Here is a 15,761-nt window from a genome sequence, read left to right as displayed (position 1 = left end):
ACCACACACACAGCACATGGAAACTAAGTAATTTATACTGACAACCCTTAAGGCACTGAGTTCTTCTGTCCTTGAATTTGTCCTGGAACAACAGCATAGGTGACAAGCAATACCCAGAGATGCCGGGCTTGGATGCAGGCTGCCAATAAAAACTAAGCAAACTGCTTTAAGAAACGATCTGCAGCATGATCTAACTTATCTGACTTAAGGAAAAAAAAAAAAAAAAAACTATAAAGTGTAGAGAATTAAATTATTTAAATATAACTTAGCCATAATATTCTAGGCTTTTACTATAAATTTTTGAATCTTAATTTTCAATATATAATTTGTTATAAATCTGTAATCTAACTTTTATCAATTCATAAAACATACCAGTGATAATCCCATTCTGTAAAATCCTGGGTAAAGCTCACATGCACAAAATAAAAATCGATAATCTATATTACTACCCATAATAAACGTTTCCTAATCCTAGTAACACAAAGCTTGTGGCTGTCAGTAAAACTGAGTCACATAGCGACTGAATGAACACCACAATTGAATCTTAGAGTGTTTCCCCTCAACCTGGAAAGAGACTTCTGAAGGTACTTTGTTTTTTTTTAACATCTACATGTAAAACAAGAAGCTCTTAAAATTAGAACATATAAAATGTAATTTCTGAGACCTAAGACTCTTCAAAGTTTTGCACATTCACTTCTTCACAAATTATAAAGAAGTTTTGCATTATACTGGATCATTCTTTTATTTCCTAAGTTTGTATTTTAAAATGCCCAAAATTTCAGTAAGATACAGAATCAAATAAGAATCACATAAAGTTAGACAAGAGAAACTCATTTACATGAACCGTACACACTTACCCTGAAGGTAACCGGACGAGGCACACCAGCAAAAGAAAATTCTTCCTGTCTGAGAAGTACTAATATAGCACAAGGTGCAAATGAGGGCGGTTCCAAAAGCCTTGACTAAGCCCTATGCAAAAACCTTGTGACGCACTGCTGCACAGTACTTTATATATGCTCTTGGTTACAGCCTTGCTAGCTCTGAGCTAGTCACCAGTCAATCTACATAACATTATCAATTGAAGTTATGTGATGATTAAAGAGAAGGTAAATCTCTACTATTAGAACTGGTAACTGGCTCTGGAAAGAAAAGAGGAACCTCTACACTAACACTTGAAAACATTCCCTTCCTCATGGTTTGTCAGTGGTTTGTCAGTGTACTTCTGATATGTGAACTTTTCTGTATATTCTATTTTAATACAAAGTTAAAAAGATTAGGTTGCTGTTGCCAGGGCTGGAGGAGGAGGATGGGGAATTATTGCTCAAAGGATAGAGTTTCAGTTTTAGCAGATGAAAAGAGTTCTGCAGTGGACAGTGGTTATGGTTGCACAGCAGTGTAGATGTACTTAATGCCACCAAATTAAATGCTTAAAAATCGTTTAAATGGTACTGTTTATATTATATATATTTTATCACCATTAAAAAAAAGATTAGATCACTTAAAGTCCATAAACAAAAAAGACAAGATATATGCAAATGTGGTCAAAAGACTGTTAATAGTCTTTAGCAAAGGGCAGTGGGATTTAAAGTAATTTTTATATTTTCCTATACGTTTAATGAGACCAGCCACAAAATCTGAAAATAAAAATTAATTTCTATTTTAAAAAAATTTGGGAAAAAGTTCCTTCCTGTTAGAAATAAGAGCAGTCCAACTGTCGTGAAGAAAATATTTTTATTTTTATTTTTTTAAAGAGAACTAGTCTTGCTTTTAACCTGAGTAGTAGGGTGGCAATATGCTAATACCATGTGTCAGGACCTTATAGATAAGTTATGCCATGGGCTGTGGGAAACTTTATCATTAGGAACATGGCTACACTACACTTACGTAAATAAACTTTTATTATCGGCTTTTTCTCTACTGCCCTCAGAGAAATGTAGTCTAGGTAATATTTCAGTAATCAAATTTTGTGAAGTATCGTTCTCTATTAAAAACAACATGAAAAAAATTTTAAATTGCTGTTTAGAATTGGTGTTAAAAAGCTATCCAGGCTGGGTGCAGTGGCTCATGCCTGTAATCCCTGCACTTTCGAAGGCCGAGGCGGGTGGATCACCTAAGGTCAGGAGTTCAAGACCAACCTGGCCAACATGATGAAACTCCATCTCTGCTAAAAATACAAAAAATTAGCCAGACCTGGTGGCCGGCGCCTGTAATCCCAGCTTCTCGGGGCAGAAGAATCACTTGAACCCGGAAGGCAGAGGTTGCAGTGAGCTGAGATCGTGCCATTGTACTCCAGCCCAGGCAACAAGAGCAAAACTCCGTTTCAAAAAAAAAACAAATGAAACAAAACAAAACAAAAACCCCAAAACCGAAAACCAAAAAACAAAACTATCCAAATCTGTATCTACCAAACGTGAAACCTTTGACACTGCTATCTTAATAAAATAATAAAATTCATAATGAAACACTCCTCTAAGAGGACAGCCTATTATTTCTAAACAGTAATGAAGACTCAAGGGCCACAAAAGGGCTCCATTTCTAAAATATTTCTGTATTATATACAAAAATGATGACTTAAATGTCCTTTAATATTGCTATAGTTAACAATGGTAAGAATTTGAAATATATCACTTTGAAAGATGATTCACAGATTACTTTCAACAACCAAGAATATTGAAATGGGCCAGGCGTGGTGGCTCATGCCTGTAATCCCAGCACTTTGGGAGGCCAAGGCTAGTGGATCACCAGGTCAGGAGATCGAGACCATCCTGGCTAACACGGTGAAACCCCATCTCTACTAAAAATATATTTTAATAAATTAGCCGGATGTTGTGGTGGGCACCTGTAGCCCCAGCTACTCGGGAGGCTGAGGCAGGAGAATGGTGTGAACCCGAAAGGCGGAGCTTGCAGTGAGCCGAGATCGCGCCACCGCATTCCAGCCTGGGTGACGGAGTAAGACTCTGACTCAAAAAAAAAAAAAAAAAAGAAAAAAAGAAAAAAAAAGAATATTGAAATGATAGTTCTACAATCTTTTTGGAGTGCAATTTAGAAATACTATTAAAAGCATTAGAAATATACATTCCCTTTGACATACCAATTTTATGTCTAGAAACTTTTCCTAAAGAAATTAGGCGGTACACAAAACTTTAGCTGCCAGGACGTATACTGCAAATTTGTTTTATCATTCTGGGATACTGGAAACAACCTACATGGCTGATATTTAAATGTTTACCAATACAGAAGAGGTAAACTGTGATATATACATAAAATATAAAATTATACTGCTCTTAAAAATTATTATGAATAGTTAAAATGTATTGTGTTTACAATGTGCCAGATGTCTCTAAGCACTTGATAACCCTTGTCTCATATAATACTTATAAACAACCTTAGAAGGTATGTGCTAGTATTATTCTCAATTTACTGGTGAGCAAATTAAGCCTTATACTTGGCAAGTGGCAGAAATTCAAACTCAGTTCTCTCTAACTTCAGAATCCATGCTTCAGATCACTGCACAGTACTGCTCCATGAGCTGAGTATTTACAGACCTATGGTCTACTATTGATTGAAAAAGGTTATATCTACAGCAAGAGACCAATTTGAGGAGGAAAAATCTTTATACAAGTATAGGAAAGTTTAAAATAGAATACATAAGACAATATTTGCAATGACATTAAGGGGCCATTTTTACAACCTGAGTTTTAGAAAATAAATGTGCTCCTTGGGAAATTTAAATAGCGTGTTAAAAAACGTCATAGGAGGCCGGGCGCGGTGGCTCAAGCCTGTAATCCCAGCACTTTGGGAGGCCGAGACGGGCGGATCACGAGGTCAGGAGATCGAGACCATCCTGGCGAACACGGTGAAACCCTGTCTCTACTAAAAAATACAAAAAACTAGCCGGGCGAGGTGGCCTGTAGTCCCAGCTACTCGGAGGCTGAGGCAGGAGAATGGCATAAACCCGGGAGGCGGAGCTTGCAGTGAGCTGAGAACCGGCCACTGCACTCCAGCCGGGGCGACAGAGCGAGACTCCGTCTCAAAAAAAACAAAAACAAAAACAAAAACAAAAACAAAAACAAAAAAACACGTCATAGGAGTAGCACCTATGGTGTCCATAATCAGAAAACAAAGCTAAAAACCCAGTCAACATCATATAGTTGGATTGTTTGAAACAATGTTTCTAACAGAGACACAGAAGCAAGGAATCCAGCCAGCTTAGTGGGCTCCAAAACAAAACACTTCATGGCATGAAAAGAAAGCTGGCTGGTATCCTATCAAAAGGAGTATTGGTCTCTAAGGGTAGGTGGTTTGAGCTCTGCTGGTGTGTGTGCCTGTCCTGCTAGCCTGATTCTAAGAACAGGGAAGAGGGGGAATATGGATGTTGCTTCCTGCCTATAACAGACTTCATCTTTTTAATTCCACCCAGTGTGTACGTGGTAGGAGTGGGGTGGGAGTGAGATAGTGGGACTGGTGGGGTGTCCCTGGAAGAGGGACTAACATGTATCAAGCACTTTCTTGCTTTGTCAAAGTCCCAGAAGCATGCGATGGCCCTTTATATACATTGTAATTCAACTGGTATAATTTTAAGAGAAAAACAATACTTCTCCCTTTTTATAAAGAATCTGAAGTCAGGAGAAGTTAAGACACTACTTATGTGACTTAATGTACAAGAGTTGGGACACTTTTTTTGTTTTTCTTTTTTTTTGAGACAGAGTTTCACTCTCGTTGCCCAGGCTGGAGTACAATGACGCGATCTGGGCACACCGCAACCTCCCCCTCCTGGGTTCAAGAGATTCTCATGCCTCAGCCTTCCCCAGTAGCTGGGATCACAGGCACGCGCCACCATGTCCAGCTAATTTTGTATGGGAAACTTTTTGGACCAAACTATATCAGGCTGTCTCTGGGCAACACATAACATGAGAGGGCTTGAGAAGTCTACGGATGAGTAAGAATGTTTAAAAAATATGCCACAAGAAAGGAACAAGGACACAAGCAATGCACTGAATCAAAGATACTGAATTTTGTTTCTAACAGCTCCAGGGCACTTAACTTTTTTATTTTATTTTATTTTTTAGAGAAGGGATAGAAAGGATGTGGAAGTACAAAGTTGTAAAGACAGGTTCTTTAACTGCATAGTGGACTTTCACCTCTGTACACAATAACTGGGCCCTGTTGCCTTGGAGTTTCTTTACTCATTGACATAGAAACAAAAATCACTCCTATCACTTCTAGTGGCAAACTCTGGATCTGAAATTCACATGCCAAAGAGCACAGGACTTGTACAGAATTCACATCTTTGGAAGATTTTTTTCCTTCCTCTTTTAACACTGAAACTGGATGTCTTTATCAATAGAAAAAGGGATATTTCTGAGTAACTAGTTAAGAGCTTTTTAGATAGTCAATTATTCAATCAACTTGAAAAACTAAAAATTATCACTTCATATTTTGTCATCAGAAGATTTCTCAGAAATTCCAAATAATGAAAAAACAAAAAGCCCACAGAAAACCAAATATATGAATTTAAGCTTTAATAACTTATTTATCTTTAACATTGGGACAGGGAAGTAAATAAAGGTACTGCATTAATTAAAAGTTGCATGTAAAAGAAATCACATCATAATCCCGCATAAAACCTGTAGCAAGTATTGTTATTTCTCAACAATACAATCTAGACTTACCTACTAACTTATAGTTGGGCTACTATAATCCAATTACCTTTCCAACAAGGAATGTATTTTTAAACTTAAATCGGATGACACCCTAGGAAGTTATTCCAAACAAAACAATGAAGCCACCATATAAGGAAGACAATTTAGAAGATGAGATGCAATAGTCTCTATACTGCCTCTTGCGAAACTTGTTCCTGCTAATTGCTGCATGATGTAAATAGAAAGATGATTTTTTCAAACATGCAAAACATCAGTCTAGGTATGTGAACTTCTTCCCTGAAGACAACAGTGAACTAACTTCAATATGATGACTGTTCAAAATAGAACTGAAACAAGGTACTATAAATGTTTACATGAATATGGTTTAAAATGTATAAGGAACAGAAAACAGAGATGAAACAATCATTTACTATAATTTTTGAAAATGAATGGCAAATGAAAATTTTCTTTTTTTGTTTTTTTTTTTTTTGAGACAGAGTCTCACTCTGTCATTCACGCTGGAGTGCAGTGGCACGATCTCAGCTCACTGCAACCTCTGCCTCCCGAGTTCAAGCGATTCTTCTGCCTCAGCCTCCCGAGTAGCTAGGACTACAGGTGTGCACCACCACACCTGGCTAATTTTTGTATTTTTAGTAGAGATGGGGTTTTGCCATGTTGTCCAGGCTGGTCTCAATCTCCTGACCTCATGATCCACCCACCCTGGCCTCCCAAAGTGCTAGGATTACAGGTGTGAGCCACTGCACCCGGCCCTCATTTTTTTTTTTTTTAATTTTCTTTAAAAAAAACAGAGAGACTGGGTCTCATTATGTTGCCCATGCTGTAGTACAGTGGCTATTCACAGGCGTGACCTCACTACTGATCCGCTTAGGAGTTTGGACCTGCTCTATTTCCAACCAGGGCTAGTTCACCCCTCCTCAGGCAACCTGGTGGTCCCCCACTCCCAGGAGGTTCCTATATTGATGCCTAACTTAGTGCAGACACTTGATTGGCACAGCATACTAAAGCTTGGAACTCTTGGGCTCAAGTGATCCTTCCACCTCAACCTCTCAAGGACTATAGGCGCTAGGCCAGTATGCCCAGCCTCATGTTTTTTATCATTTAAGACCATTGCAAAAACTTATCCTAGTAGACGACTGTGAGTGAGACTGATTGCAGCCTTATGAATTTACAGACATATGTATATGCAAACTGAGGAGAACCTATGGTTCCCATCTCAATGCATTTCTTAAACTTTGCAAAAATCTAGGCCGTGGGCTGAGGCTCACATCTGTAATCCCAGCACCTTGGGAAGTCAAGGCAGGAGGACTGCTTGAGCCCAGAAGTTTGAGACCACCCTGGGCAACATAGGGAGACCCAGTCTCCATGAAAAATGTTAAAAAATTAGCCAAGTATGGTGGCATGTGCCTGTAGCCCCAACTATTCAGGAGGCTGAGGTGGGAGGATCACTTCAGCCCAGGAGGTAGAGGCTGCAAAGCAATCATGCCACTGCACTCCAGCCTGTGTGACAGGTGGAGGCTGTCTTAAAAAAAAAAAAATTGCAAAAATCCAGATCAAGTTAATTTCCAAAAACTCAAGTAAAATTGTTGAACATGAACTATATCTTTTTTATTTTCTTACTTAAAAAGCATTAAATTGGCCGGGCGCAGTGGCTCAAACCTGTAATCCCAGCACTTTGGGAGGCCGAGACGGGCGGATCACAAGGTCAGGAGATCGAGACCATCCTGGCTAATACGGTGAGACCCCGTCTCTACTAAAAATACAAACAACAACAACAACAACAACAACAACAACAAAAAACTAGCCGGGCGAGGTGGCGGGCGCCTGTAGTCCCAGCTACTCGGGAGGCTGAGGCAGGAGAATGGCGTAAACCCGGGAGGCGGAGCTTGCAGTGAGCTGAGATCCGGCCACTGCACTCCAATCCGGGCGACAGAGCGAGACTCCGCCTCAAAAAAAAAAAAACAAAAAAACCCCCAAAAAAACCCAACCAACCAACCAAACAAACATTTCAAGATGCTTAGCACTGACTTTTTTTTTTTTTAATTTATTTTAGAGATGGAGTCTTGTTCTGTCGCCCAGGCTGGAGTGCAGTGGTGCAATCTCGGCTCACTGCAACCTCTGCCTCCTGGGTTCAAACAATTCTCCTGCCTCAGCCTCTGGAGTAGCTGGGACCACAGGAGCACCCTGCCACACCCGGCTTCTTTTTTGTTTTTTTAAGAGTCAGGGTCTTGCTATGAGGCATAGTAGGCTGGTCTTGAACTCCTGTGCTCAAGCGATCCTCTCACCTCAGCCTCCCGAATGTTTTTTTTTATTATAGCTGAATCTCTATGATTGAAATGAAACAAGATGAAAAGCTTTTTGTTTTAATTTTGGACTCCTTCTACACCTCACAATTGGTATTCTTGCCCTTAAAAAGAAACAAACAATATTGTTTAAAATCACTATTTTGTTATAAGTTATAAACTAGTTCAACCATTGTGGAAAACAGTGTGGCGAATCCTCAAAGATCTAGAACTAGAAATACTATTTGACCCAGCCATCCCATTACTGGGGATATACCCAAAGGATTATAAGTCATGCTGCTATAAAGACACATGCACACGTATGTTTATTGTGGCACTATTCACAATAGCAAAGACTTGGAATCAACCCAAATGTCCATCAATGACAGACTGGATTAAGAAAATGTGGCACATATACACCATGCAATACTATGCAGCTATAAAAAAAGGATGAATTTGTGTCCTCTGTAGGGACATGGATGCAGCTGGAAACCATCATTCTCAGCAAACTATCGCAAGAACAGAAAACCAAATACTGCATGTTCTCACTCATAGGTGGGAATTGAACAATGAGATCACCTGGACACAGGAAGGGGAACATCACACACCGGGTCCTATTGTGGGGGGGCGGCGGGGGGGGGAAGGGATAGCATTAGGAGATAACCTTAATGTAAAAGATGAGTTAATGGGTGCAGCACACCAACATGGCACATGTATACATATGTAACAAACCTGCACGTTGTGCACATGTACCCTAGAACTTAAAGTATAATAATAAAAGAAAAATGGCAAAAAGGTAATGCAATTTAAGCTTTTATTACTGGTGCACTATATTGACTACATCTAAATGAGGAGTAAAAAGTAAGATTTAACTTACTACCCTCCCTTCTTACTGTGCCACATAAACACATTAAATAAATAGGCAAGAGAACAATAAACAAAACTATTTTGAGATTTAAATTCATGAATTAATAGTAACTAGCAGCAAAATTATCTGAAATCATATGAAGGACTGGCAGGTGATAACTTGAGTTGAATACTATGCATCAATTAAAGAAATTTTTAAATAGTTATGATACCCAGGCGATATAATAGCATAAATACAATATAGTCATGAAAATATAAGTATAAATTTATAAACAAGGCCGGGCGCGGTGGCTCAAGCCTGTAATCCCTGCACTTTGGGAGGTCGAGACGGGCGGATCACGAGGTCAGGAGATTGAGACCATCCTGGCTAACCCGGTGAAACCCTGTCTCTACTAAAAAATACAAAAATTAGCCCGGCGAGGTGGCGGGCGCCTGTAGTCCCAGCTACTCAGGAGGCTGAGGCAGGAGAATGGCGTGAACCCGGGAGGCGGAGCTTGCAGTGAGCTGAGATCTGGCCACTGCACTCCAGCCCGGGCGACAGAGCAAGACTCCGTCTCAAAAAAAAAAAAGAAAAAAAATGTACAAACAAATTAAGTAAATCATCTTGGTTTAAAACATTACAGAATGATTTCATTTGGGTAAAAAAATGATACTTAATAATTACACATAGAAAAATAAAGGAAGTACATTTACTAAAATAGGGGTCTTTTAAGGTGGTGAAAATTATAGATTTCTTTTGCTCATCTAGATTCACTTTTATATCAACGTGTATATGATATAAAAAGAGAATCAATACAAAATAAAATAGATTATTTATTTATTTGAGACAGGGTCTCACTCTATCACCCGGACTGGAGTGCAGTGGCATGATCTTAGCTTACCAGCCTCAACCTTCTGGGGTCAAGTGATCCTCCTGCCTCAGCCTCTCGAGTAGCTGGAACTACAGGCATGTGCCACCACACCTGGCTTTGATGTGTGTGTGTGTGTGTGTGTGTGTCTTTTACTTTCTTAAATAGGATTCAATTCTGTATTTAAATAAACTTTTAGAGGAAAAGACATTTATGTTGCAATAGGTAGGTCAGGTTCAAGAAAATAGGATATAAGACAATACCATAAATGGAGTCTTCATTTATGGTATTGATATACTTGATTTTTTCGTGTGTGTGTTTTCTTTCTTTTTTTTTGGATATATTTGATTTTTAGTAGAGATGAGGTCCCCTTATTTTGCCCAGACTGGTCTCTAACTCTTAGGCTCAAGTGATCCTCCTGCCTCTACCTCCCAAAGTGCTGGGATTACAAGTATGAGCCACCTTGCCCGGCCTGGCAAATAGTTTAAATCTGGATCATAGTTCAGGTACTCATGAGTCCAATTATTAATTTAAAGTTAGGTCACATGATTAGAAACCCATGAATGTGGACCTCATAAGTTAGTTTTATAAAATCTATAGTGAATCACATGATCTATGCTTGCTACAAGTGTACTAGAGGGGATTCAAAAGTGAGTAAAACATTATTATCTTTAAAAAAAAAAAGCTTTATTATCTGTAATAACTTATGTTTCTTGTATAGTTTTAGCCAAATTAAATCTCAGTAGCTCAAAATTAAATAATTATATATGCAATGCTTCCAAGACCCCCGGGTCACTTAAATCATCTCCAACAATTATGGCAGGCATTCACAGATCAGGCCCTGTTTTCTACAGTGCTAAGTGCTCAGGTTACAAATTGTTGCTCAAAATTTGACATAATGCTGGATATCTCCCCATATTCCATCTTTTTTTTTTTTTTTTTGAGGCGGAGTCTCATTCTGTCGCCTAGGCTGGAATGCGGTGGCCAGATCTCAGCTCACTGCAAGCTCCACCTCCCAGGTTTACACCATTCTCCTGCCTTAGCCTCCCGAGTAGCTGGGACTACAGGCGCCCGCCACCACGCCCAGCTAGTTTTTTGTATTTTTTTTAGTAGAGACGGGGTTTCACCGTGTTAGCCAGGATGGTCTCGATCTCCTGACCTCCTGATCCGCTCGTCTCGGCCTTCCAAAGTGCTGGGATTACAGGTTTGAGCCACCGAGCCCGGCCTCCATCTTTTTAAACTTTAAGAAAGACGTATGACATAACTAAACATTCTACTATCTCCAAATCTGAGGGCTCAAATGGAATGTTATTTAGAGATAATGTTTAATGCATTATATAATTAAACCTACTTTAAGAGAGTATTGTGTCTAAAAGTAAGTTGGACAAAATTAGCTTTATTAACAGAAGGGAGAAGATAGGACAATATTTATTGAATAACTACTATGTGGTAAGCACTATTTACAACTTTATGTATATCATCTCTCTTTCAATCTTAACCCAGGAAGGCACTCAGAATAGTATACTGTTAGAATTCTTCAAAATATAATTATTTTAAAACATCAAGTGAAATAAAATACAAACACTAAGAACATATTCTTTATTAATTATTATCATTAGGTCTTACAGCAACATTGCCTGACAAAGACAAAATACATTCTTAATATAATACCCTGAAGTAAACAAGGCATAAGAGTATTTAGGTGAATCATCCCCATTCTAGATAACTGACAATTGAAGCTTAGAAAAGTTTAGTATCTTTTCCAAGGATAAACCATTAAAATGTGGCAGAGCTGAGATTTGAACCAAGGATTTACCAACTATTAACCTTTCAAAGACCACCCCATTCCCTTACAAGATTGTCTTCTGTTCAAGCCATAGATTCTATAACTTGTTAAAGGAAAAAGATACTGTATATCATTACTAAATAAGCCACACACAAAGAATTACAGAACAAAAATTATGGAACACTACAGTTCCCTATCTTACCAAAATTAGGAACATGTGACAAAATCTCTTTTATGTATATATTGTACACAAAATAAAATTTTTATTCTATTTATCTAGCTTGGAAAGACATTAAAATTTTAAAAATTGGCGACAGGCTGGGCACAGTGGCTCACGCCTGTAATCCCAGCACTTTGGGAGGCCAAGGTGGGTGGATCACAAGGTCAGGAGATCGAGACCATCCTGGCTAACATGGTGAAACCCCGTCTCTACTAAAAATACAAAAAAATTAGCCAGGCGTGGTGGCGGGCACCTGTAGTCCCAGCTATTCGGGAGGCTGAGGCAGGAGAATGGCGTGAACCCGGGAGACGGAGCTTGCAGTGAGCCGAGATTGCGCCACTGCACTCTAGCCTGGGCAAGAGAGAGAGACTCAGTCTCAAGAAAAAAATAAATAAATAAATAAATAAATAAATAAATAAATAAATAAAAATTGGCAACAAATGTACACCTGCTTAAATTACCCAAGCAGGGAAACTATCCAAAAGCTTCAGAGTACAAAAATCAGACTGAATGCTGACTGTGCTACTTAACTAGCTAGTTCCTAAGTGTGTTAACAGAAAATTAGAAAAGTAACTACAGCTAGACTGTTTTAAGGATTAAATAAACGCGTAGAGTATACTTGATCATAGTAGACACCTCTAAATTTTAGTTTTTCCCTAGTTACGGAATGATAGCACGGTGCCAAATTAATCCAAATGGGAGTCAGTTTCTAACTGCTTTCTAGTTCTAGTCCCAGCGAAGCCTCCTTTTTTTCTTAAGCCAACTACAGTGAGTTTCTACTTTGCAACATTTTGCTATGCTGTATATAATGCTCGGGTTCTCAACTTTTTCCTGTCTCATCAAATTTTATCTAGTAACTTGCTCCCTTAGAACCCTAACCATTTGACAGAGAAATCCAGATGGACTGAAAAACTGATCTTTTTCACTGGGGAGACTGCGTAACTAACGATATCGGAGATGAGGTAAAGGAGAAGGCTATGCCTTCTGACAAGGCAGTAAAGAAGACAGAATGGGGACAGGAAGGATCTTGCAGGCACTGGCTATCTACTTCCACCTAATTACAAGAAGGAACTTGGCAAACAAATGAAGCAACTCTTTAATGAACTGCTAAACTACTTTGTAAAAATAGCACCTTGAAAATGAGGAAGATAAACAACATATACGAAAAAAATGACAGAATGGCATTTAAGTCTATAATGGCAGAAGGTTGTCATACTTGGTTTAAATTGTATAGATTAATGGTTTAAGCAACTCTGAGAGTTAACATAAAAGTATGTAACACAAGAAAGATAAATTTGATATAGAATAGCAGTGTGTCACAATGGCCAGAGAAGTCTGCCACCTGCTGATGGAAAAACGGAATTGTATAGATTTCCCTACTGCTGTTTTTAAGGAGAGAAAAAAACCTATCAGGTATGGTTTAATGACATTACATGTTAAATAAGTTGTTAGGCTGAAGATATAAACTGCAACCTCTAATTTAAAAGAGAATAAAGGCTAAAATAGGACTCAAGATTCTTTTTTTTTTTTTTTTTTTTTTTTTTGAGATGGAGTCTCGCTCTGTCGCCCAAACTGGAGTGCAGTGGCTGGATCTCAGCTCACTGCAAGCTCCGCCTTTCGGGTTCACGCCATTCTCCTGCCTCAGCCTCCCGAGTAGCTGGGCCTATAGGCGCCCGCCACGTCGCCCGGCTAGTTTTTTGTATTTTTTAGTAGAGATGGGGTTTCACCAGGTTAGCCAGGATGGTCTCGATCTCCTCCTGACCTTGTGATCCGCCCGTCTTGGCCTCCCAAAGTGCTGGGATTACAGGCTTGAGCCACCGCACCCGGCCAAGATTCTTTATGTCTCTCTCTCTACTTTAGTAACTCTAAATATGTGATGCCTGAACTATTTTTATTTTTATTATTTTTATTTTTCATTTATTTATTTTTTTTAGACGGAGTCTCGCTCTGTCGCGCAGGCTAGAGTGCAATGGCGCAATCTTGGCTCACTGCAACCTCTGCTTCCCAGGTTCAAGTGATTCTCCTGCCTCAGCCTCCTGAGTAGCTGGGATTACAGGCATCCTCCACCACGCCCAGCTAATTTTTATATTTTTAGTAGAGATGGGGTTTCGCCATGTTAGTCAGGGTGGTCTCGAACTCCTGACCTCGTGATTCGCCCGCCTCGGCCTCCCAAAGTGTTGGGATTATAAAGCCACCACGCCAGGTCAACTGAACTATCTTTAAAGCAAACAAAAGAGGCAAATATGGAAACTATTTAACATAAAATACACAGGGAGCATTCAAAGTACTATGAAAATTAAGGATAATCCAAAACACTGTGCAAAAAATATAAAGTCCTATAGATTTCACCTCTGCAATCCATCTCTTTTCTGTCTTCCTCTTTTTACGGCTCCTATAACAGTTTAATACTTCATTATCTTTAATACAGGCTTATTTTAAGTCCTGCTCCCCACCTCCAGATTCTAATAATATTAATTTAGTGTGTGCTCAGTTATCAGTTTAATTGTATCAAAACGCATTCCAGATGGTATCACTTATTTTAAAAACCATACCCAAAGACTCTCTAGCAAATAAACTGCAAATATCTTATACTAATAGAGAGTTTCTACAATGTGGTCCCAACACACTTTAAAAACTCTTGTTGCTTTTAAAAAAACAATTTTAAAAATATATAAAAGCAATACATGCTTATATGTCAAACAATATAAAAAGTTAAAGGATGAAAAAGTTGAAGTCTCCCTTCCCAGTCTCATCCTCCCAAGTCCAGTCATTAGTAAAACTAGAAACAGCTTCTAAAGTTTTCTTTTTTTTAAATTTCCAATGACATAAGGATATACGTGTGTATTTCTTTTGGGAGCACAACTGTTCTGCAACTTGCCTTTCCCCTTGTCACCATTTCTTGAGCTTTTTAAAATGTTAACATAGCCTGGCACAGTGGCTCACACCTGTAATCCAAGCACTTTGGGAGGCTGAGGCAGGTGGATCACCTGAGGTCAGGAGTTTGAGACCAGCTTGGCCAACATGGTGAAACCTTGTCTCTACTAAAAATACAAAATTAGCTGGGAGTGGTAGCAGGTGCCTGTAATCCCAACTAGTCGGGTGGCTGAGGCACGAACATCACTTGAAGCTGGGAGACACAGGTTGCAGTGAGCTGAGATCGTATCACTGTACTCCAGCCTGGGTGACAGAGAGACTCCGTCTCAAAAAAAACAAAAAAAAAAGTTAACTCATACAGATTTCTTTTTCACAGCTGCCCAGTATTTTATTATACAAATGCAACATTATTCATTTAACCAATGGTATACTGCCTTTAATAAAGTAAAGTACCTATTTTTCTACATTCTCATCACTCTCTTTATACAGTAATTGTCTGGCAGCCCCAATTCTAACTATTATTTGTGAGCAAGTAACCAGGAAGTTTTGTTACACATAAAATTTGCAGTTTGCTGTGGTCTTAAGACCACAATTTGATCAACAATTTGAATTATTTACTTAAATGATTCTCAAGCTTTAGCACATATCACAATCACCTGGAGGGCTTGTTAAAACAGACTGCTGGGCTCAACCTCAAAGTTTCTGATAGTTTGTCTGGGGTAGGGCTAGACAACTTGCATATATAACAAGTTCCTGCTCAATGCTGATGCCATGGTCTGGGATCACTCTTTGAGAACCACTGGTGTAAAACACTAGTATATGGGATCCTGTATTTCAAAATAAGGTTTCATCCTTCTCTAGTTGTCATGGTTTATATAACCAGCTCTTATGAACCTTAGCCAGGTTGTAAAAAATTGCTATATTGTAGGAAAAAATGCCCACCTCTTGCCCCCCAATCAATGGCTAGTACGGGTAACCGAGTTGAAGAAAGTAAAAGTATCTAAAGATGTAATGAGCCTGGGCAACATAACAAGACACTTTCTGTTTTGGTTTTTTTTCGAGATGGAGTCTTGCTCTGTTGCCCAGAGCTGGAGTGCAATGGCATGATCTTGGCTCACTGTAACCTCTGCCTCCTGGGTGTAAGTCATTCTACTGCCTCAGCTTCCTGAGTAGCTGGGATTACAGGGATGTACCACCACGCCTGGCTAATTTTTGTATTTTTAG

At 39.0% G+C, this 15,761-nt stretch overlaps 1 protein-coding gene across 3 annotated transcripts in view; it reads right to left on the bottom strand.

Moving 5' to 3' along the window:
• Positions 1 to 15,761, bottom strand: part of NT5C3A (5'-nucleotidase, cytosolic IIIA) — a 51,253-nt gene that overhangs the window by 25,951 nt on the left and 9,541 nt on the right. The window contains exon 1 of one of the 3 annotated variants that reach the window (XM_010383456.2): positions 858 to 1,146. The exons of the other annotated variants lie outside the window; for them this stretch is intronic. The gene's annotated coding sequence lies outside the window, so the exon portion shown is untranslated. Of the gene's footprint in view, positions 1 to 857; positions 1,147 to 15,761 lie in introns of those variants that run through there. 3 annotated transcript variants of the gene reach the window in all.

Source organism: Rhinopithecus roxellana, chromosome 18 (assembly GCF_007565055.1).
Source record: "Rhinopithecus roxellana isolate Shanxi Qingling chromosome 18, ASM756505v1, whole genome shotgun sequence".
Lineage (NCBI taxonomy): Eukaryota > Metazoa > Chordata > Mammalia > Primates > Cercopithecidae > Rhinopithecus > Rhinopithecus roxellana.
This window is presented reverse-complemented; position numbering and strand designations above follow the sequence as displayed.